The 24,885-nt window shown below is 48.3% G+C and overlaps 1 long non-coding RNA gene across 21 annotated transcripts; it reads right to left on the reverse strand.

Annotated features, from left to right (window-relative positions):
* Window positions 1–326: 326 nt before the first annotated feature.
* LOC119564417 lies at window positions 327–24,857 on the reverse strand. Of its 21 annotated transcripts, XR_006286940.1 has the most exons (15): window positions 24,052–24,857; window positions 22,715–22,926; window positions 20,830–20,947; window positions 20,382–20,517; window positions 19,571–19,624; window positions 19,061–19,191; window positions 18,690–18,763; window positions 17,949–18,083; window positions 16,573–17,271; window positions 8,876–12,717; window positions 8,710–8,764; window positions 7,754–7,882; window positions 7,321–7,433; window positions 3,967–4,051; window positions 327–640 (listed from the first exon to the last, which is right to left on the reverse strand). It is a non-coding gene; the product is annotated as an uncharacterized LOC119564417 (long non-coding RNA). The 21 variants fall into 21 exon arrangements; XR_006286939.1 differs by having other exon boundaries at window positions 8,710–12,717; window positions 19,072–19,191; XR_006286947.1 differs by lacking the exon at window positions 24,052–24,857 and having other exon boundaries at window positions 7,754–8,145; window positions 8,876–8,942; window positions 9,319–9,660; ... (1 more) ...; window positions 19,072–19,191; window positions 22,715–22,775.
* Between the last annotated feature and the right edge of the window lie 28 nt (window positions 24,858–24,885).

The raw sequence follows: 24,885 nt of genomic DNA on the forward strand, positions 1-24,885 counted from the left end.
TCTCCACGCTCTGCTCAAACACATACGTGAACATGTACAGTCACTCCCGGCCGCTCACGAACGACGTACAGGATGACATACACACATTTTCAGTCCTGGCCTTGGACCCCAGAAATGCGCATCTTTAACTGTCCAGCACACTACTGCACAGAACAAGCTCATTATTAGTCCATCACGTCATCCAAGGAAACGATTATGCCTGAGCCTTTGTTAACCTAACTAGAGATTCCCCAAATACATCGACCGCAACACGCTGCTTCGACGCAACAAGTCGATTAACTAGGAAAATATCACTTACGAGGATAAAATCACAAACCAATTCTGAATTTTATGGCCTTACACATTTTATTTCTTTTGTAACCAATTCCTAAATATCACCAAGCTAAATACCATTTCAAAGCCAAAAGTTTTCTCACCCAACATCTTACAGCAGTTCATACTAACTGGAAAGACTTCCAGCCACAACCACCCTGCCCACAGTTCGGTGATGCTCCAATTGTCCGTCAAGCGATCTTGTTGCCGTGAGTACAGACAGAGGAGGACAGCTAACGATGAGGTCGCTGTCTCTTATTCTTGGGTCCTCCTCGTCTCTTTCAGAATTATCCCCGACTCGGGTGCAGACGATCCATCACGGGCATAACTGAAATGAGTACTAGTTAGTAAAACTAAGATTGCTTTAAATAGTACAAGGACCTGTGATTGTGAGCAAACTGCAATAAATCCTTGCTGATCTTAAATACAAAAAAGAAGCTTACAAGAAGTGGAAGATTGGACAAATGACCAGGGATGAGTATAAAAATATTGCTCGGGCATGCAGGAGTGAAATCAGGAAGGCCAAATCACACCTGGAGTTGCAGCTAGCAAGAGATGTTAAGAGTAACAAGAAGGGTTTCTTCAGGTATGTTAGCAACAAGAAGAAAGTCAAGGAAAGTGTGGGCCCCTTACTGAATGAGGGAGGCAACCTAGTGACAGAGGATGTGGAAAAACCTAATGTACTCAATGCTTTTTTTGCCTCTGTCTTCACGAACAAGGTCAGCTCGCAGACTGCTGCGCTGGGCAGCACAGCATGGGGAAGAGGTGACCAGCCCTCTGTGGAGAAAGAAGTGGTTTGGGACTATTTAGAGAAGCTGGACATGCACAAGTCCATGGGGCCAGATGCGTTGTATCCGAGAGTGCTAAAGGAGTTGGCGGATGTGATTGCGGAGCCACTGGCCATTATCTTTGAAAACTCATGGCGATCGGGGGAAGTCCCGGACGACTGGAAAAAGGCTAATGTAGTGCCCATCTTTAAAAAAGGAAAGAAGGAGGATCCTGGGAACTACAGGCCAGTCAGCCTCACCTCAGTCCCTGGAAAAATCATGGAGCAGGTCCTCAAGGAATCAATTCTGAAGCACTTAGGGGAGAGGAAAGCGATCAGGAACAGTCAGCACAGATTCACCAAGGGCAAGTCATGCCTGACTAATCTAATTGCCTTCTATGACGAGATAACTGGTTCTGCGGATGAAGGGAAAGCGGTGGACGTGTTGTTCCTTGACTTTAGCAAAGCTTTTGACACGGTCTCCCACAGTATTCTTGCCAGCAAGTTAAAGAAGTACGGGCTGGATGAATGGACGATAAGTCGGCTAGAAAGCTGGCTAGATTGTCGGGCTCAACGGGTAGTGATCAATGACTCCATGTCTAGTTGGCAGCCGGTATCGAGTGGAGTGCCCCAAGGGCCGGTCCTGGGGCCAGTTTTGTTCAATATCTTCATAAATGATCTGGAGGATGGTGTGGATTGCACCCTCAGCAAGTTTGCAGATGACACTAAACAGGGAGGAGAGGTAGATACGCTGGAGGGCAGGGATAGGATACAGAGGGACCTAGACAAATTGGGGGATTGGGCCAAAAGAAATCTGATGAGGTCCAACAAGGACAAGCGCAGAGTTGTGCACTTAGGACGGAAGAATCCAATGCACAGCTACAGACTAGGAACCGAATGGCTAGGCACCAGTTCTGCAGAAAAGGACCTAGGGGTTACAGTGGACGAGAAGCTGGATATGAGTCAACGGTGTGATCTTGTTGCCAAGAAGGCCAATGGCATTTGGGATGTATAAGTAGGGGCATTGCCAGCAGATGGAGGGACGTGATCGTTCCCCTCTATTCGACAGTGGTGAGGCCTCATCTGGAGCACTGTGTCCAGTTTTGGGCCCCGCACTGCGAGAAGGATGTGGAAAAATTGGAAAGAGTCCAGCGGAGGGCAACAAAAATGATTCGGGAACTGGAACGCATGACTTATGAGGAGAGGCTGAGGGAACTGGGGATGTTTAGTCTACGGAAGAGAAGAATGAGGGGGGATTTGATAGCTGCTTTCAACTACCTGAAAGGGGGTTCCAAAGAGGATGGCTCTAGACTGTTCTCAGTGGTAGCGGATGACAGAACGAGGAGTAATGGTCTCAAGTTGCAGTGGGGGAGCTTTAGGTTGGATATGAGGAAAAACTTTTTCACTAGGAGGGTGGTGAAACACTGGAATGCGTTACCTAGGGAGGTGGTGTAATCTCCTTCCTTAGAAGTTTTTAAGGTCAGGCTTGACAAAGCCCTGGCTGGGATGATTTAATTGAAGATCGGTCCTGCTTTGAGCATGGGGTTGGACTAGATGACCTCCTGAGGTCCCTTCTAACCCTGATATTCTATGATTCTAAATTATTAAAGCTTAGAACATAAAACTGTCTAAAATAATAACTGCACCGTTGTTGCAGTCATTCCAGAACAACGGTTTTGGCCTGTAGCTAAATTACAGCAAATTAGTAAACAAATGGTTTTTAAAAAACCGACAATTGTAAAGGTTATTTACTTACTTTTTAACAACATATTAAGCCATTAGCCACGTAGTTAATAAATATGCAAAAAACATTTTACCCATGTGTGACATTCCACAGCGTACAATCTACACCAGCGAGTCCCAGCTGCGGGTCTGTGAGCCCTGGTGCCCCATGGGGTAGAAGACCTGGGATTGTGCAGGGCTAAAGCTGGGAGCCCGAAGCACCAGCCTCCCGTGGGACAGAAGCCCCCAGCCCTCCAATCTGGTGGCTGAAGCCTGGAGCCCCCCACAGCCCCCCGCGCAGTGGGGCAGAAGCCCTGATCTAGACTGTTGAACAGATGTGTCCCCTTAGTTCTCCAACCTGGAGTGCTTTTTACACCGCTTTGCTGTGAGAAGCGCCACTACCGGTCAGTTCATACACAGCCTCCGGGTTGTGAATTACTCCCAGCTATACAGCGTGAATGCCGGCAACCGGCCACGTGCATGTTACGCTGCAGAAGAAGAGCAGCAAATTCCCAATCTCAGACTCCCCCCACCCCCAGCAATGTGCATCTTGTACTGCCCGGGACACAAGCGGACAGTGTGAGCTCATATAAAGGCTGTCGTTTCATTAATAGAAAATGATATGCACAAGCCATGTTATCTCAAGTGGAAGGTCCCAAATGCACTGCTTAGCAAATACAATTGTTTTATTGTTAATCTTTCTTTCTGTAGTTAAAAGTCAGCAGTTCTCCAACCGGGGGTCCTGATGAAAAGGGGGGTTGCGGCATTGCCAATCTACCTTGTGTGCTGCCTTTAGAGCTGGGGGGGCTGGCGAGTGGGGGCTGCTAGCTGGGCGCCCAGCTGCAAAGGCAGCACCGCTGCCAGCAGCGGTGCAGAAGTACGGGTGGCAGTACCATACCATGCCAGGTCAGCAGCTGCTGCTCTCTGACTGCCCAACTCTGAAGGCAGCACGTAAGTAAGGGTGGCACGGTATGGGGAGGGAGGTTGTCGCAGCCTGCAATATTTTCAAAAGGGGTCCCGGCCAAAAAGTTTGAGATCCTCTATTTTAAATGATTGCAAGTACTGAGGCATGAAAGCAAGAATTGGTTAAAAAGAAAATAAGATAAAACGCACAGCAATACCTAACTTAGCAAGTTGAATGGATTCAAAGCTAAGCTTTTTCTTACCGTATGCTCTTCACAGTCTGTACTATCTAGAGGCCTCCAGGCTAGGACCCATCCACCAGTTGTGTTTCTTTAGGTGCTGTTGCTGCTATGAGTGGTGAAGAGTGGAGGAGAGAGGTGATTTTTCTTCTCTCCTTATACTTTTGACTCACTGTGATTTATGCAAGGGAAATTCATTTTTACTTTGCCCACTTAACCTAGCTTTGATTTGTTTGGTTCCAAGCATGTGTGTTCCCTGCTCTCATTTCCACTGGCTGTATCTGTCTTATATCGGTTATATTGGAGGTATACGTGACCATTACTAACAAATCTGTCCCACCTTCACCTTGTAAAATGCATGGTCTCTACAGATATCAAAGATGATACACAAATCAGATTCAACCTTTAAAGTTGTGCCAACCATATCTGGAGAGCCGTATGAGCAAGAACATAATATATGTAATAAAAATGTATTAAACAAATTTTGCTTTTTGTAGAAAAGAAAACATAATCTAATCATTATGGCTTTGAGTCACAATTTGTGATACAGTTCTCCAATCAGTGGGCTTCATTATAATTTAAGGTTTCAGAGTAACAGCCGTGTTAGTCTGTATTCGCAAAAAGAAAAGGACGACTTGTGGCACCTTAGAGACTAACCAATTTATTTGAGCATAAGCTTTCGTGAGCTACAGCTTGCGTCCGATGAAGTGAGCTGTAGCTCATGAAAGCTTATGCTCAAATAAATTGGTTAGTCTCTAAGGTGCCACAAGTCGTCCTTTTCTTATTATAATTTAAGGCATGCAAAGCTCCTTTCTTTAAGCTTTGACTTTCCAATTTTGATTTGACTAAATAGTAGAAAATTCCAAGAAACATTGTGGATTTGAGGTCATTAAGCTATGAAAGTGGAGACATAATTTATGTGTAGCTAAAAAGAAACTAAAAACTGATATTAAGTTGTAAGATGTTTAGCAGCACATCACCTTTTATTAGATACTTTGGGCTGTAAACTGAAAATGGGTAAAGATCATCATTTGTTTCACCGCTTGCATATTTAATGCTGCACATTCATACAGACTATTAACATGTTATGCACCGGTGGTTAAACTTGCTTATTTGGCATCATAATTTATCCTTGTGGAATTTGCGTTTTTTTTTTTTTAACCATCAGCAATCAGCTGATATTTTTGGGACAACTTTTTGTAGTTACAAGCCATTTCCTACACCCAAAAGCAGTTAACAGGGAAAAAAGTGGAAAAAATAATAACAACAGCCCAATGCTAAAACAACAGTGCATGAAAGAAAAGTATCATTATGAAACGAACACACAGAAGTGTGGTTCTGTAACTATCCTTGTAGGTCATGTGACAAATTATAGGTAGCTAACAAAACAGTAGTGTGATAGCAGCTCTGATTTAAGCTAAGTTGAAAGCCATGTGGTTAAGCAAGTAAAGTTTGGGTTTTTAATGCTTTTGCAGTAAACCTTAATCACATTTTAAAACACTTTAGGGTTACTAAGTTTTACTAGTTATAAAAATGACACACTGTAATATAAACAAAAGAAAAACAAGCAAGTGTTTAACATATGAAAAAATAATTATAAATGGTTAACCCTTCAATTTTTTTAAGCAAAAGCACTCTCACAATTGGCTTTCCAATTGTAGTCTTAGCATGCCACGATTCACAAGTAAATGAAAGAACTAATTTTTTTCCACACCAAGAAAAAAGTGGTTGAGAGCATAAAAAACTGCAATCGATGTTGTCTTTTTGAAAAGGGGACTTTGAGTGGCTACACAACACAAACTTAACAACTATCTGTTTCAATTTCTGTGCTTTTTGGTTTGGATGCATTTTGTTTCTTTTGTATTTTTCAAGTAATTATTTCAAGAAATTTGGATTGAATTGTAGAGTTTTCAAGTGTGTGGGCTTGTTTATATCATCAAAATTCACATAACTCGTCTTGTTTCAGTTACTCTGGCTCGGTTCTAGCTCCTTGATCAGGGGCGGGCAAACTTTTTGGCCCGAGGGCCACATCGGGTTTCTGAAATTGTCTGGAGGGCCAGTTAGGGGAGGCTGTGCCTCTCCAAACAGCCAGGTATGGCCCGACCCCCCTTTGCTTCTCACCCCCTGACAGTCTCCCTGGGACTCCTGCCCCATCCAACCCCCATTCCCTGATGGCCCCCCGGGGACCCCTGCCCCATTCGCCCCCCGCTCTCTGTCCCCTGACCACCCCCGGACTCCCTGCCCCTAACTGCCTCCCGCAGCCCCATCCAACTCCCCTCTCTCCTTCCTGACTGCCCCCCCCAGACCCCTGCCCCATCCAACCACCCCTTCTCCTTGACCGCCCCCAGAACCCCTGCCCCTGACTGCCCCATCCCTTCAACCCCTATCCACACCCCTGCCCCCTGACCACCACCCTCAACTCCCCTGCCCTCTATCCAACCCCCTGGCTCCATGCCTCCCGACCACGCTGCCTGGAGCGCCGGTGGCTGGCGGCACGGCTGCACCAGGAGAGGCAGCCGCGCTGCACGGCACAGAGACCGGGTCAGGCCGGGCTCTGCAGCTCCCCCACCCAGAGTGTTGCGCCAGCGGAGCAGTGAGCCGAGGCTGCGAGAGAGGGGCCGGGGGCGAGCGTCCCAGGCCAGGAGCTCAGGGGCTGGGCAGGACGGTCGCACGGGCCGTAGTTTGCCCACCTCTGTCCTAGATCCAAAGATGTGACTCATATTGAGTACAGGATGGGGGCTTGATTCTGTGGCAACACAGGCTCAGTGTGTCTCTCAAAAATGCGAATGAGGCTACAAGACACCGCCTATTTTAGGTGAACTGAATTGACAAGGCATGGGGACCTTTCTTTGTTTGGGAGAAATGGTCGTAACACAATACGGTGGCCATCGTGATTTGAAAGCAGGGTATGCTATTGAACAGATGTTGCTGGTTTTGTGAGAGCGACACTAATAATGGGATGAGGGATTTACCATGGCCACCCATCCCTGGAACCAAGGCAGTGACGGAATGCAGAGTGTTTCATGTTTTACGGAGAACATTATTCACCAGGTCAGAGGCCAGAAGCTTAAAGTCAGAGCCAGGCAGAATGGGGCAACTGCCGCTCTAGGTGGTGCAATGATGCAGGCTGCCAAAATGTTCCCCCATCTTGTCCTTGTACCGGTTGGGGGTTCTGGGGCTGTGGCTGCTCCTCAGTTCCCTGCTGCCCTTCGACAACTCACAGACCTTAAGAGCCGCTCGGGTGCGGGTCCCGCTCCACCTAGATTCAGAGGCCTTTCCTCAGGGGCCGACCCCATACTAACAAATTCTCTCTGCCGACAAGAGTCTTTGCAGCCCTCCCTCAATACTTAACTGAAGCAAATTTCTATTTGCTCTTACTCTGCAGATCACTGTCTGGCTTCGATCCCTAGGGATGGGCTCAGGGTGGCTGCTCCTTCTTAGGTCTCTGCCACAGGCTGGCCATTCTCTCATCTACCCAATCTCATGAGGAACTGAAAAGCGAAAGAGAGAACACTTGTAAGCTAGGCCACCACTGGTGCATGGAAGACAGACAGACACACAGGTGTAACTGACTTCTGCTCATTGGAGCCCCGTTCTTTATTCCTCTCCAGCCCACCCAGGGCCTAAAATGCTCATCACTCCCAAGGAACTACAGCCCTCCAGGAAAGGGACAATCCCAGACAATTACCAGCCACGGGCAGAGCTGTACCTTCCCCAGGACACATCCCATGGAAATGAGAAGCATCTCTCTGTTCTCAAGGAAACACCTCACTATGCAGATACTGGAGAGAGATATTTCACAAACAAACACCTGCTCCTCCAACATCACAAGAGACCTCCTCAGCTCCGTTGGCAAGTGAAATGTCTAGATTGTGCAGGTCCACTTCCTCCACATGCTCCTCCTCTGTCTGGGGCTGCTGCACTGGCCTGGAGCAGGCCTCTGCAAGAACAGCAAACCACCTATGGAAGAGCCATCGCTGCCAGAAAGGCTATAGGTGCATGAGATCTTCCAGTACCTGCCTCCCTCTCCCATCTGTACTACATCACCTCCATTGCAGTAAAAGACACGGACTAAACACTTGATGGGTCAAATGGCCTTTTACGCTCCCCTTCTGCCAGCTCTAACACGCTTTCCTGCCCCCATCCTGCTGGCTCTTACATCCAAGACTGTGAGGACACACAAACAGCATCCATGCCCAATTTCTGTGAAGGGAGACAGTATCAGAAGAGGCAAGAAGAGGGAGCATGCACATCTGTGTTGGCCACAGAAGACAGAGAGAGAGAGAGAGAGAGAGAAACATGGAAGGAAGAAAAGCATCTCAGTGGCTGGACTGACCTCCTGCTGGGGAGAACACTCCACTCCTGGTCAGAGAAGAAAGCAGCCCCTGAAAATAAGAGCCTTATCTCCCTCGTAACCAGAGCTAGTCACGAACCTTTTCCTACACACTACACGCCAGTTAACAAAAAGTCCCAGCCTGGAGCCAGGTGGACCGAGAGTAGAGCCCTCACAGCTTGCCTTCGCTTTCCCTCGCATGAGGGGAGTGGACTCTGACCCGCCACTTTTCCCTTGGTACTAAACCCAACACAAGGGGGGGTGGGGGGGGAGACAGTAAAATTAGCATCTCAGTCGGCAACACTGCTCTTCTCGCATCTCCCATGCTCCAGGGTTCTGCCCTCAACCCCCGCTGCACTATGCCTTTATAACTACAAATAGAAAACACCTGTTGCAACAGCACCTGAAATAGTGACTTTGCAGAGGAGACTTACCTCTTCCTCAACCTTAATCCCACAGAGCCCCATGCCCAATGAGGAAGCTCACGGCCTGTGAAGAAAACTAGAGTGAGTACAGAATGAGGAATTCAAAGCACTGACCGCATACTCACAGTCAGTTATGCGGAAGGCAGAAAGCGGAGGACTGTTAATCTTCGCTTACAAGAATATCCAGGCTGCTCAGGTCAACCTCTGCCAGCTTCTCCTGCAGATGCTGCTCGACGATTCCTCTGCAAGCACCACAATTAAGCCAAGCAGAAGCCATCACTCCACAAAACTCAATTGGTGTGCAAAACCTTGCCCTCATCCCTGCCTCCCTCTCCCATCCCATCTAAATCGGACCCACTTGATGAACAGAGACTCAGTCAACACTGACAGTGATGCTCCACTCTCACGCGCACTCCTCCGCATGATTTTTGTTCCCTCCTACTTCTTCATGGCTCCCAAGACCTAGCCAATGGGGATGCACACCTAGCACGCCTGCCTGTGTGCTATGAAGGGAGACCGAAGAAGGAGAAGCAAGCACAGACAGACAAAGTGTGTCAGCCAACACACTAGAGTAGAGAAGAGAGAGAGAGAAACAGGGGAGGAAGGCAAGAAACTCACCAGCTACAGTCATCCTCCTGGATCCAACCTTTTGCTGCAGTGGACACACCTCTCCTGGCCAGACAGATGAGCAGCCCCTGATAATGGGGGCCTTGTCTCCCTCGTAGCCACAGCTAGTCAGGAACCTTTTCTTACAAACACAGACCTAGCTAATGGCGCGTCCCTGCCTGGAGCCAGGTGCGCCGTGACCAGACTCCTCACCAAACCAGACACTTATCTTACTAACAGCGATGGCTGCTCTGCTTCCAGCTAGACGGCATCACCGTAGCCTGGCATCAACAATGCTCAGTGTCTCATGGCTCTTGTATGCTTTCCATCTCACAACAGGGGTGGGCTCTTACCCTTGACACGAAGCACAACACAAGAGGGAAAAACAAAAGTTATCGTCGGAATCTGCAATGTTGTGTCGGTGGTTCTTCTCCTTCTCCCATTAGACCTTCATAGATACAATTAAAAAGCATACAACACACACTCGACCTGTGGAATTGCTGGCCAGAGAATGCTGTGAAAGCCAAAACTATAATAGGGTTCAAAAAAGAACTAGGTAAATTCATGGAGAATAGGTCCATCAATGGCTATTAGTCAGGATGGGCAAGGATGGTGTCCTTATCCTCTGTTTGCCAGAAGCTGGGAATGGGCGACACAGGATGGATCACTTCTCGATTACCTGTTCTATTCATTCCCTCTGAAGCACCTGGTATTAGCCAGTCGGAAGACAGGATAGTGGGCTAGACGGACCTTTGGTCTGACCCCATATTGCCATTCTTACGTTCGTATGTTAAGCAGCCCGTTGCACCTGTATTCAAGAGAGTCACTGTGCAGAGAAGACTGTTGTCTCTTCCCCTGGTCATAAACCCACACCTACTCATAAAATAGGGAAATTCTCCTCCCACACCCAGAATAAGGAAGAAAACTTTTATGAGAAACCAAGCCTCACTTAAAGGGAAGCAGTCGTCTGTACTCAGGCTCTACCATGCATTTATCTAAGCCCTGGTCACACTGGGGCGGGGTCAACCTAAGATATGCAACTTCAGCTAGGAGAATAGCGTAGCTGAAGTCGACGTATCTTAGGTCAACTTACCTCGGCGTCTTCGCGACACAGGGTTGACTGCCACCGCTCCCCCGTCCACTCCGCTTGCGCCTCTCACGATCAATTTATCGTGTTTAGACTAAAATTGACCCCCGATAGATCGATCACTATCCACTGATCTGGCGGGTAGTGTAGACATACCCTTAGGATTCAGCCCTGCTGCTAAAAGCCGTGAAGCGTAGCCGCTGTTTGTCGTCTCTCCTGCCAACAAAAAACTTCCACTCCCAACGAGTGGCATTTGTATTGTGAGCAGGAAAGCGCTCCTGACGACAATGTGTGTGGTTCACACTGGTACTTGTAGTGGCAAAACTTTTACTTTCGGGGTGGGGGGATGGGGGAAGGGGTTAACGCTTCTGAAAGACAAAAGTTTTGTCCTTCAATGCCAGCATAGACATACCCTTACAGGCAACTCAGCCTGCAGCTGCCCTGGAACAACAGTAACACCGGGTGGAAGGGCAGGGTTATGCACAGAGGATTTTCCCCATAGAGCAACAGTGACGCTGGGTGACCACGGAGTAATCCACAAAACATTTCCCTCATGGAGAAACAGTGACACCGGATGGCCACTCGGGTTAATGCACACAGCATTTATATCATGGAGCAACAGTGACACTGGGCGCCTAATCGAGGTAACGCACAAAGCATTTCCTTCGTGGAGCAACTGTGGATTACCCTGAGTGACCACCCACTGTCATTGTTGCTCCATGAGGGAAATGCTGTGTGCATTGCCTCGAGTGGCCACCTGGCATCACTAAAATATTTCCCGCATGGAGCAAGAGTGAAACCAGGTGGCCAATCCAGGTAATGCACAAACCATTTCCCTCACCAAGGAAGAGAGGCAACAAGGGGCCACTTGGGCTAATCCTCAACGCATTTCCCTCATGAAGCAACAGTGACAATCATAGAATATCAAGGTTGGAAGAAACCTCAGGAGGTCATCTAGTCCAACCCCCTGCTCAAAGCAGGACCGATCCCCAACTGAATCATCCCAGCTAGGGCTTTGTCAAGTCTGACCTTAAAAACTTTTAAGGAAGGAGATTCCCCCACCTCCCTAGGTAACGCATTCCAGTGTTTCACCACCCTCCTAGTGAAAAAGTTTTTCCTAATATCCAACCTAAACATCCCCCATTGCAACTTGAGACCATTACTCCCCGTTCTGTCATCCGCTACCACTGAGAACGGTCTAGATCCATCCTCTTTGGAACCCTCTTTCAGGTAGTTGAAAGCAGCTATCAAATCCCCCCTCATTCTTCTCTTCCGTAGACCAAACAATCCAGGTTCCCTCAGCCTCTCCTCAAAAGTCATGTGTTCCAGTCCCCTAATCATTTTTGTTGCCCTCCGCTGGACTCTCCAATTTTTCCACATCCTTCTCGCAGTGTGGGTCCCAAAACTGGACACAGTACTCCAGATGAGGCCTCACTACTGTCGAATAGAGGGGAACGATCACGTCCCTCCATCTGCTGGCAATGCCCCTGCTTATACATTCGAAAATACCATTGGCCTTCTTGGCAACAAGGGCACACCGTTGACTCATATCCAGCTTTTTGTCCACTGTAACCACTAGGTCCTTTTCTGCAGAACTGCTACCTAGCCGTTCGGTCCCTAGTCTGTAGCGGTGCGTGGGATTCTTCCATCCTAAGTGCAGGACTCTGCACTTGTCCTTGTTGAACCTCATCAGATTTCTTTTGGCCCAATCCTCTAATTTGTCTAGGGCCCTCTGTATCCTATCCCTACCCTCCAGCGTATCTACCTCTCCTCCCAGTTTAGTGTCATCTGCAAACTTGCTGAGGGTGAAATCCACACCATCCTCCAGATCATTAACGAAGATATTGAACAAAACCGGCCCGAGGACCAACCCTTGGGGCACTCCGCTTGATACCGGCTGCCAACTAGACACGGAGACGTTGAGCCCGACGGTCTAGCCAGCTTTCTATCCGCCTTATAGTCCGTTCATCCAGCCAATACTTCTTTAACTTACTGGCAAGAATACTGGGGGGGACCATATCAAAATCTTTGCTAAAGTCAAGGAACAATACGTCCGCCGCTTTCCCCTCATCTGCAGATCCAGTTATCTCGTCATAGAAGGCAACTAGATTAGTCAGGCATGACTTGCCCTTGGTGAATCCATGCTGACAGTTCCTGATCGCTTTCCTCTCCTCTAAGTGCTTCAGAATTGATTCCTTGAGGACCTGCTCCATGATTCTTCCAGGGACTGAGGTGAGGCTGACTGGCCTGTAGTTCTCTGGATGCTCCTTCTTCCCTTTTTTAAAGATGGGCGCTACATTAACCTTCTTCCAGTCATCCGGGACCTGTTAAGGAAAAGTTAGCATATGTGACTCCATTTTCGTTTGGGGCCCACCAGTGTCTAAAAGCAAGCACATCATGCACTAGGAGGAGTGCTCCTTAGATACTGCATTCCTGTGAAAACCCTCCCTCTTGTTTCCAGCCCGTCTCGACTCCCGGTTTCTGTTCTTTGTCTGTTCCTAACTCCCTGCCTCCTGGACTTGATGTTAGCCTCCCATCCCAATAAGAAAGGCTACTGCATTGCTTTAGGACCATGTTGTGTAGTTGAAGTAATGGTCTAGCACGGGGAATGTACCTAGCAGGGATAGGTGGTAGATAAGGGAAGGGTTTGTCTATTGGCTAAGGTTTCCGACCCACGAGGGCAACGTGCTTTGCTAAAAGGTATATAATCTCTGTATAACCTGCATTCGGGGTCCCCTCCTGACTAGCAGGGGGGCACCACGCTCGAGCGTAATAAACTTAGTATCTTTGGGAACTCTGCAGTTGTGGACTTTCTTCGTGTGCCTCAGCCTAGACTCGAAGCGTGTGTGACCTATCGGGTATAATTCACAGCAGTTCCTGTGCATGACCTATTACGTACAATCCGTAACAGGACCTCCCCCGATCACCGTGAGTTTTCAAAGATAACGGCCAATGGCTCCGCACTCACATCCGCCAACTCCTTTGGCGCTCTCGGATGCAGCGCATCCGGCCCCATGGACTTGTGCTCGTCCAGCTTTTCTAAATAGTCCTGAACTGCTTCTTTCTCCACAGAGGGCTGGTCACCTCTTCCCCAGACTGCTGCCCGGTGCAGCAGTCTGGGAGCTGACCTTGTTTGTGAAGACAGAGGCAAAAAAAGCATTGAGTACCTTAGCTTTTTCCACATCCTCTGTCGCTAGGTTGCCTCCCTCATTCGGTAAGGGGCCCACACTTTCCTTGACTTTCTTCTTGTTGCTAACATACCTGGAGAAACCCTTCTTGTTACTCTTAAGATCTCCTGCTAGCTGCAACTCCAGGTGTGATTTGGCCTTCCTGATTTCACTCCTGCATGCTCGAGCAATATTTTTGTACTCTTCCCTGGTCATTTGTCCAATCTTCCGCTTCTTGTAAGCTTCTTTTTTGTGTTTAAGATCAGCAAGGATTTCACTGTCTAGCTAAGCTGGTCGCCTGCCATATTGACTATTCTTTCTACACATCGGGATGGTTTGTTCCTGTAACCTCAATAAGGATTCTTTAAAATACAGGTTTCAGAGTAACAGCCGTGTTAGTCTGTATTCGCAAAAAGAAAAGGAGTACTTGTGGCACCTTAGAGACTAACCAATTTATTTGAGCATAAGCTTTTGTGAGCTACAGCTCACTTCATCGGATGCAACCAGCTCTCCTGGACTCCTTTCCCCCTCATGTTATTCTCCCAGGGGATCCTGCCCATGAGTTCCCCGAAGTTGTCAAAGTCTGCTTTTCCGAAGTCTAGGGTCCGTATTCTGCTGCTCTCCTTTGTTCCTTGTGTCAGGATCCTGAACTCGATCATCTCATGGTCACTGCCTCCCAGGTTCCCATCCACTTTTGCTTCCCCTACTAATTCTTCCCGGTTTGTGAGCAGCAGGTCAAGAAGAGTTCTGCCCCTAGTTGGTTCCTCCAGCACTTGCACCCGGAAATTGTCCCCTACGCTTCCTGGATTGTCTGTGCACCACCGTATTGCTCTCCCAGCAGACATCAGGGTGATTGAAGTCTCCCATGAGAACCAGGGCCTGCGATCTAGTAACTTCCATCAGTTGCCGGAAGAAAGCCTCGTTCACCTCATCCCCCTGGTCCGGTGGTCTGTAGCAGACTCCCACCACGACATCACCCTCGTTGCTCGCGCTTCTAAACTTAATCCAGAGACTCTCCCGTTTTTCTGCAGTTTCATACTGGAGCTCTGAGCAGTCATACTGCTCTCTTAGATACAATGCAACTCCCCCACCTTTTCTGCCCTGACTATCCTTCCTGAACTCTTTATATCCACCCATGACAGTACTCCAGTCAGGTGAGTTATCCCACCAATGGGCAGCCTCTTGGGAGAATGCCCAAAGCATTTCCCTAATGGAGCAAAAGTGACACTGGGTGGCCACTTGGGGAATGCTCAAAGCATTTCCCACATTGAGCAAGACTGACACTGGGTGGTCACTCGGGGTAACGCACAGAGCATTTCCTTCATGGAGCAACTGTACATTACTCAAACAAAAAAACTTCAGAAACAGACTTCAGAGAGAAACAGCAGAACTAAAATTCATTTGCAAATTTAACACCATTAATTTGGGCTTGAGTAGGGACTGGCTGGCTCACTACAAAAGCAGCTTTGCCTCTCCTGGAATTGACACCTCCTAATCAATTATTGGGAGTGGACTACATCCACCCTGATCGAATTGGCCCTGTCAACACTGGTTCTCCACTTGTGAGGTAACTCCTTTCTCTTCATGTGTCAATATATAATGCCTGCATCTGTAATTTTCACTCCATGCATCTGAAGAAGTCGTTTTTTACCCACAAAAGCTTATGCCCAGATAAATCTGTTCGTCTTTAAGGTACCACTGGACTCCTTGTTGTTTTTGTGGATACAGACTAACACGGCTACCCCCTGATACTCGACACCCGGTGTCACTGTTCCTCCACGAGGGAAATGCTGTATGCGTTACCCCGAGTGGCCATTTGGTAACACAAAGTATTTCCCTCATGGAGGAACAGTGACACCAGGTGGCCAGTTGGGGTAATGCACAAACCATTTTCCTTATGAAGGGACAGTGATAATGGGTGGCCACTCTGAGTCACACACAAAGCATTTCCCTCAGAGCAACGGTGACCTGTCAGAGTAATTCACAAAGCCTTTTTCCCACAGCGTTACAATGACATCCGCTGCCCAGTTGTGGTAACTTACAGAGAGAGCCCTCGAGTAGCAGCAAGCGCAGGGGTTAGGACCCAGGAGCCTGAGCTGTAGCAGGTCAGTCTGGAGTGCTGTGCATAGCTCTGGACCCTCCACATGCCCTGGGTGGTGCAACCTGGTGAGTGGAGACACAGGCCGAGGGCTACTCTCAGACCCCTGCTCACATCCTCGACTGAATGTGGCCTGCTTCAGAGAGGAGGACTAGACTGGCATGACCAGGGAAGCTCACCCAGTGATATAGAAGGAAGACACCTGAGGACTAAGCATCTCTTGTTACAGTCAAGTTGCTCTCCACAAAGTTACCGGATTTCAGGAAGATTCCGTAGCACCTGACAACTCCTTGGAGGGCACAAAGGATTCCCCCAAACTTATCGTGCCCCAGTTAGAAGCAGAGGTCTTTTTTCAGGGGCCCACCCTGTGACGGGTTTGACCCCAGTTCTGGGATGCCATCTGATGTACTGGAATTTCTCTGAGCCTGCCTGCTGCACTAGCCTGGCCTCTCTCTCCCTGTTTTGCTGACTTAGGGTCTCCAGCCTCTGGCAGCACACACACACACACACACGTAGGGACGCACCAGCTGCAGAATCGCACAGAGTCTGTCAACAGCTCTCTACAAGAAGACTCAGCTACGATATCACCCAGCACTCAAGTGCAGTTCCTCTCTGGAAAGCACACCCAAAATAATATTGTCTTGGGCCGTAGAGAAATCTATACAACATAAGCTCATAAATTCACCCCCTCCCTCAATGTGGAGGAAGATATGCACAACTTCCCCCCCGTTAGAAGTTGCACAAACTGGGTTTAATGAACTTGTTTTTGTTTATTATTAACTATAAGGGAAGAAGATTTTAAGTGATTGTAAGGGATAGCAAACAGAAGAAGGCAGATTACTAAGCAAATAAAACAAACATGCATCCTAAGCCTAAGATCTTAAAGAGACTGGACTCAGGAAGTGATTTCTCACCCTAAAGGTTGTTTTTAGGCAAGTTGCTGTCTTAGTCCGGACTCAGCCCTGGACGTTCCCGCTGCTCAGTTCCTTTGTCCCTTCAGGTACTTTTAGCAGTCTTTCTGCTTCGACAGGAAGGCAAAGGAGAAGAGACCTGTTTGCGTTACTCCCCAGCCTTAAGTAAGATTTACATAAGGCGGGAATCTTTTGTTTCCCAGTCTTGACCACCCCTTCCTTTTAGTGGAAAATTACTAGAAGTCCAAGATAGCGTTTAGTACCAGGTGACAGGACCACCTGACCTAGTAGCGTCACAGCTACATCCCAGGACGCGTCTCAGGAAGGAGAGAGATTAGTGTCTTCACAGTCTTATTGTTTCTTCCTAATGGCCCATCAAGGCTGATGGTGTGTTGTCTGGTGGGTGTTTCCCAAGTATACACCCGGTTGTAACTGTTACATAGTCAATATTTCCAACTTTAGATACAGAAATGATACGTGCATCCAAATTGGATAATCACATGCAGTAAATTATAACCTTTCCAATGATACCTTAAAAGACTATCTCGCATGAAATATATCACTTATCTCACTGACAGTGGCGGCTGCTCCACTCCCAAATGTATGGCTCCTGCCTCATTTCAACAAGGCTCACAGTCTCCCTGCTCTCGCTCGCTTTCCATCGTACGAGTGGAGTAAACTCTGTCATTTGACTTCTTTCCCCTTGGTACCAAACCCAGCACAAGGGAGAAAAACAAAGAAGTTAGCATCTCAGTCGGCAATGTAGCATAAGCTCTTCTTCTTGCATCTAACACACCCCAGGGCTCTGCCCTCAACCCCCCTCCCATCACACCTTCAGGACTACCAGTAGAAGCACCCCGGCAATGACACCCGAAATAGTCACTCTGCACAGCAGACTCTGGTCAAACACACCAAACCTGGGGGAAAATGCAGAAATTGGGCTTGTTTTTTGCTTAATTGGCTTGAGAGTTGCTTCTTGGCAAGTTTTTGGCTGCTGGCTTGTTGCTTGTTTACCTTGCAGCTTGTTACTTCTTTTTTTTAAATCGGCTCCTGGCAAGCAAGGGAACAGGGCAAGGAGAGGCAAAGTGGGGGAGAGAGTCAGGGGTGCACAGTGGGCCCACCACATTCCCAGACTGCACACCGGGGGGATCTAGTCACAGAGTGTTCGGGTTCTTACAGATTCCTTGTTTTGAAATGGGATTAGCTTGAGTTTTGGTTTATTGTGAAAGTCGGGGTGCTTATTTACCCCGTGAAAGATGGCAACTGTGAGTGTCATACCTCCCCCAGCCTTAAATACCAAAGAGCCCCGTATCCAATAAGCAAGCACACTGCCTGTGACAAAAACTACAGAGGAGGAATTCCAATCGCTGACTGCTTACACGCAGCCAGTTATGCGGGAGGCAGAAAGGAGAGGACTGTTCATGTCTCCTCAGAAGGATGCCCAAGCTGCTCAGCTACACCTCTGCCACTTTCTCCTCTGGCTGGGCTCCTGGACAATTCCTCTGCAAGAGCAGCTGCAAAAGCCAAGAATAAGCCATCAGTACACAAAGCTCTACCGGTGCTTGAAATCTTGCCCTCATTCCTGCCTCCCTCTCCAAACCCATCTACACTGGCCCCACTCGATGACCGAGTCAACACCGACTGCCACGCATGATTTTCATCTGCTCCAACTTCTCCAGGGCTCCCGAGTCCTCACCTGTCGGGATGCAAACCTAGTACCCCTGCCTGCGTCCTAAGAAGGGAGACAGCACAAGGAGAGGAGAGAAGACAGAGAGTTGGCCAACACACTAGAGTAGAGAGAAAGAAAGAGAAAAACATGGGAGGAAGGCAAGCAACTCAACACACAAAGTCATCCTCCTAGATGCAACCTTCTGCTGTGGAGGACACACTGCTCCTGGCCAGAGAAATGAGCAGCCCCTGAAAATGGGGACCTTGTCTCCCGCATAACAACAGCTAGTCAGGAACCTTTCCTTACAAACCTAGCCTTAGCTAAAGGAGCGTCCATACCTGGAGCCAGGTGGGCCACGGGCAGAGCAATCACCAAAACAGACACTTATCTCAGAGTGGCAGCAGTTCTGCTCCCAGTTGGACAGCTTTTGCGTGGCATCAACAATACTCACGGTCTTGTCACTGTCGCTCGCTTTCCATCGCATGAAGCAGTAGACTCTGGCACGCGACTTCTTTTCCCTTGGTACTAAACCCAGCACAAGGGAGAAAAACAAATCAGTTACCATCTCAGTCAGCAACGTCTCGTTGACCCTTCTTTTCCTTCTCCTGCATGGCGGGGCTCTGCCCTCAACCCTCTTCCCGTTACACCTTTAGCATTACAACCAAAAAGCACCCCTTGCAATGGCACCCCACATAGTCACTCTGCACAGTAGACATGGCCCCTCCTCAACCTTAATACCACAGAGCCCCATACCCAACAAGGAAGCACACGGCCTGTGAAGAATACTACAGTGAGTACAGATGAGGAATTGAAAGCACTGACCGCTTACTCACAGCCAGTTAAGCGGGAGGCAGAAAGCGGAGGACTGTTCACGTCTGCTGAGAACAATGTCCAAGCTGCTCAGGTCCATCTCTGCCACTTTCTCCTCCGGCTAGGGCTCCTCAGCAATTCCTCTGCAAGAGCAGCAGCAGAAGCCATCACTACACAAAGCTCTATTGGTGCCTGAGATCTTCCCCTCATTCCTGCCTCCCTCTTCCATTCCATCTACATTGGCCCCACTTGATGAACAGAGATCAAGTTAATACCGACAGCCACCGCTCCACTCTCGCACGCACTGCCCTGCATGATTTTCATCCCCTCCTACTTCTTCACGGCTCCCGAGACACAGCCTGTGGGGATGCACACCTAACATGCCTCCCAGTATCATATGAAGGGAGAAGGCACAAGGAAAGGTAAGGACAGAAAGGTAAGGGGGGGGTGTGCGTTGGCCAACATACTGGAGAAGAGAGAGAGACAGAGAGAAAAAACATGGAAGGAAGGCAAGCGACTCACCCCCTGGAGTCATCCTCCTGGATCGAACCTTCTGCTGCAGAGGACACACCGCTCCTGGTGTTAAGAAAAAGTTAGCATATGTGACTCCATTTTGGTTTGGGGCCCACCATTGTCTAAAAGCAAGCACATCATGCAACAGGAGGAGTGTTTCTTAGATACTGCATTCCTGTGAAAATCCTCACCCCGTTGTCTCCAGCCTGTCTTGACTCCCGGTTTCTGTTCTTTGTCTGTTCCTAACTCCCTGCCTCCTGGCCTTGATGTGGGCCTCCCATCCTGATAAGAAAAGTTACTGATGCATTGCTTTAGGACCATGTAATGTAGCTGAAGTAATGGTTTAGCACGGGGAATGTACCTAGCAGGGATATGTAGTAGATAAGGGAAGGGTTTGTCTATCGGCTAAGGTTTCCGACGCACGAGGGCAACGTGCTTTGCTAAAAGGTATATAATCTCTGTATAACCTGCATGCGGGGTCCCCTCCTGATTAGCAGGGGGGCACCACGCTCGAGCGTAATAAACTTAGTATCTTTGGTAACTCTGCAGTTGTGAACTTTGTTCATGCGCCTCAGCCTAGACTCGAACTGTGCGTGACCTACCGGGTATAATTCGCAGCAGTTCGTGTGCATGACCTGTCAGGTATAATTCGTAACACTGGCCAGAGAAATGACCAGCCCCTGAAAATGGAGACCTTGTCTCCCTCGTAACCACAGCTAGTCAAGAACATTTTCTTACAAACCCAGCCCCAGCTAAAGGGGCGTCCCTACCAGGAGCGAGGTGGGCCATGAGCAAAGCAATCACCAAAACAGACGCTTACCTCACTGAGGGTGGCGGCTCTTCCGCTCCCAGTTGGATGACTTTTCCGTGGCATCAACAACGCTCACGGTCTCGTCGCTCTGTTTCCGTCGCATGAGGGCAGTAGACTCCAACGCTTGACTTCTTTTCCCGTGGGACTAAACCAAGCAGAAGAGGGAACAAAACAAAAAAAATTAGCATCTCCGTCCGCAATGTTGTGTTGTCTCTTCATTTCGTATCTCCCGTATCCCAGGGCTCCGCCCTTAACTCATCTCCCATTACTACTTTACAACTGCAACTGGAAGATACCCATTGTAACGGCACCCAAAATAGTCACTTTGCTCAGGAGACTCTTGTCCCTCCCCCAGCCTTAATCCCAGAGCCTCGTACCCAACAAGGAAGCACACGGCCTGTGAGGAAAACTACAGTGAGTACAGATGACGAATTCAAAACACTGACTTCTTACTCACAGGCAGTTATGCAGAAGGCAGAAACATGAGAACTATTCACGTCTCCTTAGAAGGATGCTCAGGTCCACTTCTGCCAGCTTCTCCTCCAGCTAGGGCTTCTGGACGATTCCTCTGCAAACTAATAAAGCCAAGCAAGAACCATCACTACACAGAGCTCTCTCAGTGTGTTTAATCTTGCCCTCATCCCTACCTCCCCCTCCCATCTCTGCTTGGGACTGTGTTCCAGTCGTCCAATAAACCTTCCGTTTTACTGGCTGGATGAGAGTCATGGTGAATCGCAGGAAGTGGGGGTGCAGGGCCCTGACTCCCCCACACTCCATGACACACTGCCACCAGGGCAAGAAGCTTACACAACTTTGATCTTCTTGGGTCTGACTTCGAAGCATTCAGCATCCCCTTCCACACCGTGGGCTTCCCGCAGCAAGTCCGCCCGGACGGGGCTCCTCGGAAAGCCAGAGGGCCCTGCCCCCCAGCTCCACAGTCAGCATGACTCTCAGCAAACCAGTAAAACAGAAGGTTTATTATTCGACAGGAACACGGTGTAGAACAGAATTCGTTAGCACAGAAATCAGTGACTTTCGGCCAAGTCCACCTTGGGGAGTCGTGGGCCAGATCCCCTGAACTCCCCCTCTTCCGGTCCCCCCAAGCAGATTGCCAGCTTCCAGCGACCCAAAGTCAGACACCCCCATTGCTCCTCCTCCTTGTCTTTATCTCATTTCCTGGGCAAAGAGTCACCTGGTCGCACCCCATTTGTTACAAATTATACCCGATTGGTCACGCACACTTCTAGTCTAGGCTGAGGCACACGAACAAAGTCCACAACTGCAGAGTTCCCAAAGATACTAAGTTTATTACGCTCGAGCGTGGTGCCCTCCTGCTAGTCAGGAGGGGGCCCCACATGCAGGTTATACAGAGATTATATACCTTTTAGCAAAGCACATTGCCTTCGTGCGTCGGAAACCTTAGCCGATAGACAAACCCTTCCCTTATCTACCACCTATCCCTACTAGGTACATTCCCCGTGCTAGACCGTTACTTCAACTACACAACATGTTCCTAAAGCAATGCACCAGTAGCCTTTCTTATCGGGATGGGAGGCTCGCATCAAGGCCAGGAGGCAGGGAGTTAGGAACAGACAAAGAACAGAAACCGGGAGTCGAGACAGGCTGGAGACAACGGGGGCAGGTTTCACAGGAATGCAGTATCTAAGGAACACTCCTCCTGGTGCATGATGTGTTTGCTTTTAGACAATGGTGGGCCCCAAACCAAAACGGAGTCACATATGCACATATGCTAACTTTTCCTTAACGCATTCCTGGGTCTCAGGTTACAAAGGGCACCATGTGACGGGTTCAGCCACAGAGACCCCTGTGGGACTGTCACCCAATGTGCTGAAATTACCTCTGAGCCTGTTTTACCTGCCAACTGGGGACTTCCAGAACCCTGTCTTGTTGAGCCAGACACGCTAACCTGCTGCAACACAGACCCAGGGTCTGAACCACGCCCCCAGAGCTGCAGACTTTAAGTGAAAACAGCTCAGCAGCTTACTTGTCTCCAGCACCCAGATACCAAGTTCCCAATAGGATCCAAAACCCAAATAAATCTATTTTACTCTGTATAAAGCTTATATAGAGTAAATTCATAAATTGTCCACCCTTTATAACACTGATAAAGAGATATGCACCGCTGTTTTCTCCCTTTGGTATTAATCACTTACTCTTGATTTATTAATAAACAAAAGTGATTTTATTAAGTATAAAAAGTAGGATTTAAGTGGTTTCAAGTAATAACACACAGAACAAAGTAAGTCACCCAGCAACATAAAGCAAAAACACGCGAGTCTAAACCTAATACATTAAAAAAAGGATTACAGGTAATATCTCACCCTCAGAGATGTTCCAATAAGCTTCTTTCACAGATTAGACTCCTTCCTAGTCTGGGCCCGATCCTTTCCCCAGGTAGTGTTAGTTCCAGCAGACATCTCAGGTGGTAAGCAGGGGATTTCTCATGACTGGCCCCCTTTCTCCTGCTCCACCCCTTCTATAGCTTTGACACAAGGCAGGAATCTTTTGTCTCTCTGGGTCCCCACCCCTCCTTCTAAATGGAAAAGTGCGAGATTTAAGATGGATTTAATTATCAGGTGACATGGTCACATGTCACGGTAAGACCCCTAGTCTCCATTCTCCATGGGCTGGCCCACACATACACAAGAAGGCTTTCAAGAAACTAAGGCCATTTACAACTGATTGTTTCTGGAGCACCCTTAATGGCCTCTACTTCATATGTTTACATCAGTGAAACAATTTTATAGCTAATTCTCCTAACTCCAGATATAGAAATAATACATACAAACAAATAGGTTGAACACAGTAGATTACAAGCTTTCTAATGACACGATACAAGGAGTATTTAGCGTGAAGCATATTCCAGTTATGTCATAAGCATATTTCCATAAAGCATATGGAGTGCAACGTCACACACCGGTCATAGCGTACGTGCAGGCAGCCTCACCAGCCCCAGAGGTCTCGGCCAAAGTCACACACCTCTATTCCCACCACCGAGGTATTGGTGCAGCACACAGGAAAACTGAGGCACATGCCGTATTCATGCAAAACAGTAAAACTCACATAGGCTCAACAGTAAGACTCACATACAACATAACAAGGGAAAATCCCCACTTTGTCACACCCTCTATCCCTGCTCCTTCTCTGTTACATTTACATGGAGAAAAATGGTACAAAGCCCAACTGCAATTCAGCAGAACCCAGTGCAACGTGGCAACAACTGGGAATGAGGCAATCTGTCCCTAGTGGGGGAACCTGGTGACTAACAATCACTTTGCAGTGGGAGAAAAAAGTATAAACGTTATGCTCCAAATTTGGTTAGACTAGAAAAAGTCACGAAGCTTGTGTCCAGCGGTGAGGAAATTTGCTACGTTACCCTGGACGCTGTATGGGCTATTTTCTTTCTTGAAAAAATAGCTGTGTTTTAATATCAGGATCGCAAACTCCATGGAAAACCCTAGTGGTGTCAAGGCCCAGGTAGATTTAACCTCCATGTACCTAGTAGAGGTCACTCCTGGTTCCCCCACCTGGGACCGATGGGCATTCCTGTTGGAGGGACGCACACTTCCATGACAGAGGACGAAGGAGTTGATGAAAAACACTGTGGGCTTCACTCCAAGGAAAGGTGAGCAGCAAAAGGGAAAAGCAGAGAACTCACCTGAAGGAGCTGAGACGCCACAAATGCTGCCTTAAAGTGCACTACTTGGGAATCAGGAAAAAACAATCTTTTCTGAGCCCAAGAAAAGATTTTCATGGTGTTTATCTCCCTTGCAGCTTTTCTGGTGATAAATAAGAAAAGAGTTGTGATGGAAGAATTTCCCACACTCACAGCATTCATGGGGTTTCTCTCCTGTGTGGATCCTCTGATGTATGATAAGGCTTGAGCTCTGAGTGAAGGTCTTCCCGCACTCACAGCATGTATAGGGTTTCTCTCCTGTGCGGCTCCTCTGATGTGTAATAAGGCCTGAGCTCCAAGCGAAGGTTTTCCCGCACTCACAGCATTCATAGGGTTTCTCCCCTGTGTGACTCCTCTGATGTGCAATAAGATGTGAGTGCTGAATGAAGGTTTTCCCGCACTCACAGCACTCATAGGGTTTCTCCCCTGTATGGATCCTCTCATGGCGAATAAGGTGTGAGCGCTCAGTGAACGTTTTCCCGCACTCACAGCATTCACAAGCTTTCGCCCTTGTGTGGATCCTCTGATGTTTTATAAGGGCTGAGTACCAAAAGAAGGTTTTCCCACACTCACAGCATTCATGGGGTTTCTCCCCTGTGTGGATCCTCTGATGGCAAATAAGGTGTGAATGCTGAGTGAATGTTTTCCCGCACTTACAGCATCCATAGGTTTCAGAGTAACAGCCGTGTTAGTCTGTATTCGTAAAAAGAAAAGGAGTACTTGTGGCACCTTAGAGACTAACCAGTTTATTTGAGCATGAGCTTTCGTGAGCTACAGCTCACTTCATCGGATGCATAGCATATCGTGGAAACTGCA

Source organism: Chelonia mydas, chromosome 21 (assembly GCF_015237465.2).
Source record: "Chelonia mydas isolate rCheMyd1 chromosome 21, rCheMyd1.pri.v2, whole genome shotgun sequence".
NCBI classification, from domain to species: Eukaryota; Metazoa; Chordata; order Testudines; family Cheloniidae; genus Chelonia; species Chelonia mydas.